Genomic DNA, 3,006 nt, shown 5'->3' on the forward strand with positions numbered 1-3,006 from the left:
GAAAAATGGGTACCTGGCTTCGGTCGGGGAGGTAAAAGACTACCTTTACTTGAGTGCAGTGACACATTGTCCTCGTCTGTCCAAAAGCAAAAAAAGCAAAAAAAAAAAAAACGGGTAGCAGCCTCATAGTTGAGCTGGTGGCTCCAATACGTCTAAAATTATGAGAGCTGGGGCCAGGACACCTCTGTTAAAAAAAGTTAAACCCTCCCCTTGCCAAGATGGCGCATAGGGCGGTGCCCATCTCTGTTTCATTAGCCCTGGGCAACACACAACGCAAGCACTACAGCAGGGGGCTAGTCCACTGGTAGTGGTGTGTGTTCAACTTCCATGCTCTTTCCCGAATGCTGAGTGCTAAGCAGAGAAAGTAGCATGTACCATTTTTAAAGTCTTTGGTATGACTCGGCCGGGATCAAACTCACGACCTTCCAAATGCAAGTCGAACACTCTAACTACTAGGCCATTGCACCGGCTAGGACATCTCTGTAGGGACGTAAATGGCGGTCTCGTATTTGAGAAGCTAGAGGTGCCTCAAGCACTGTGAAAATATGTCCTTGTACGGAAACAACAAGGAAACCTGCTGACCTATGCGCTACTAGGTAGTATAAGGTGACCAACAACAGCAACATCATCGAAAGTTTTTACCCTGTAGATCCTGAACCATCCGACTTGTCAAGTGCATTGCTAGCCTTCCGGCGTTTTGTCGAATGTTGACTGTTTTCAAAATTTCGGTGAAAATAAAGGCTATTTATTAATTTACCTTATGCCATTGTTGAGAAAAGTATATCGATTGGTGACAATAACAAACAAAACCTATAGAGCTCAAATCAAAAGACAGTTAAGTACACGTAAGGGCATAACATCGATTCGTTTTGACATGGAAATTTAATAGAGAATCTTATTGTGAGGGAAGAATACCCGTGCAGTGCCAAGTGCACATGGTCAGTAAGTTCCCTTGCAATTTCATTAGCAGGATACATGTGTATACTTGAATGTAAGTTCATCTGTGACGGTAGTTAACATAATGATACAATATTTAAGACTTTATATCCGTACACAAAATAAAGCGCTTACCAACAAGCTTTCGATCAGCCCTCTGATCCTTCTCAAGTTGTAATGACCCAAAACCTAAGTCGCACTTCCGTAACGGAAGTGTGACGTCAGTAAAGGGTCAAAGGTGTTTGACAGTCGGTATCGGCCCCCGTCTCGGTTGAGGGAAGGTTGATGGGCTCTGATGTAGATACATGTGTATATGATGGGCTCTGATGTAGATACATGTGTATATTTTACCGGAAGGGCCGGAGGCAACACCTCTCAATCTCCCATTTTACCTCCCTTCCAGTGCTGCCCCACTGAAATCTCTTGACTCCGAGACTCGAATCAGGGTCTCCCATTTCCTAACCAATTGGAACCAAAGGCTCAACTGTGAGGCTACTTACGGTCAAGGAACAGGAATATCTTGAATATTATGAACATAATTCATACTATTTAGAGCATTTTCTTTTAACATGAAACCCAATTTGATACATTTTTCTAGAATGACCGATATAACAGGCGACCATCACCTTTTTCACAGTAATATCAAAAGTCGGACTAATAGGATTTTGAACCACTCACGGCGGAATGGACGCCATTCAATTGCTCTTATCAACAAGTATGGTGCAACAAGTGGACTCTATAACGTGTTTGAGGAAACACGGGACCATCGCTGTAAGTGATGTCCTCGAGGGCCATTTATTAGGTACTTATTTTCTCATGTAGGAAACTCGTGACTCATGTTATGTCCCTCCCAAAACACTGGACCTCTAGGTTTTGAGATAAGTACTCTTACCACACGGCCACACAATGCCAGAGTCGCAGACGGTGACAAAACTTTTTCATGACTAAATAAAAGTGACAGATCTTTTAAACGTTTGAAAAGAGCCCGTTCCTGGAATCCTTTTTTTTTCGTCTGAAAAAGTGAAGCTTCTCTCATACGGAACGTGACAAATGTTATATAAAGGCCGTGCCTAATGTATAAATGAGAATTTTTTCAAGTACGCTTTGCTTGAAACTATTTCTGAAGTCATTGTGGATCAATTTGAACTGTGATCACCAATATAAAAATTGAAATTATCCAAATTTGATTTTATTTTGACCAAATCTAGTCTTTTTCAGTGATTTTTTTTCTAATTTTTTTCTTGACGACGAGGACAATGTAACACTGCACTCAAGTTAGCAACTTAAATTAACAGTGCCACCTACACAGTACATATAGAAGGTATAGGTAGCATTTTGCCTCCCTGACGGAAGTCAGGGGCCTATTTTATACACCTTGGTGAAGTGAGGAAGGTCGTGTAAGGTGCCGTTCCAATGGGCACAACGTCGGGGACACTGCGGGTATCGAACTCGGGACCTCTAGATTCCAAGCCGAACGCTCTACCAGTCACGCCACACACGACGCCTCCAATTGCCAATGATTGAGTAAATGTTTTTAATGTAAAAGAAAATGGTCGCCAACGCCGCTTTGTCTTGTTCTGTTTCCTACAAAGAGGAAATGAGCCAATAAAAAGAATCTAGAAACGAAAAACCTAATTGTGGAAATGCACGTATTCTTAATAATATTTGCGCCAACACAAATGAAAAGGAAATTTGAATTAGAGTACACGTCATGGCATCGTAGCCGTTGCTGAGGACAGCAGGTTAAATCAGATCAAACGTAATTTTTTTTGGTGGAATATTATCTGTTGAGCTACACTTGAGAGTAGATTATTTACTTGTTTGGCGTCATTTTTTTCTTTTTCTTTCATATTCCTTATTCCCTTCCTTCTTTCTGTTTTTTCTTTCTTTGTTTCCTTGATTAACTCTTATTTTCACCCTTGATGGCGAATGTCATGAGCGAATGCAAAGTAGAAAACAACAAGAGCTATCCAAAGATAGCATTTCAAAACGATATCGTGTTCTTCAAGAGATTTTCTTCATTGAGTAAAAAAACAAATGTGCTCACGAATCTCACCCATAAAATAACAT

The sequence above is a fragment of the Branchiostoma floridae genome, chromosome 13, assembly GCF_000003815.2.
Source record: "Branchiostoma floridae strain S238N-H82 chromosome 13, Bfl_VNyyK, whole genome shotgun sequence".
Taxonomy (NCBI): Eukaryota; Metazoa; Chordata; class Leptocardii; order Amphioxiformes; family Branchiostomatidae; genus Branchiostoma; species Branchiostoma floridae.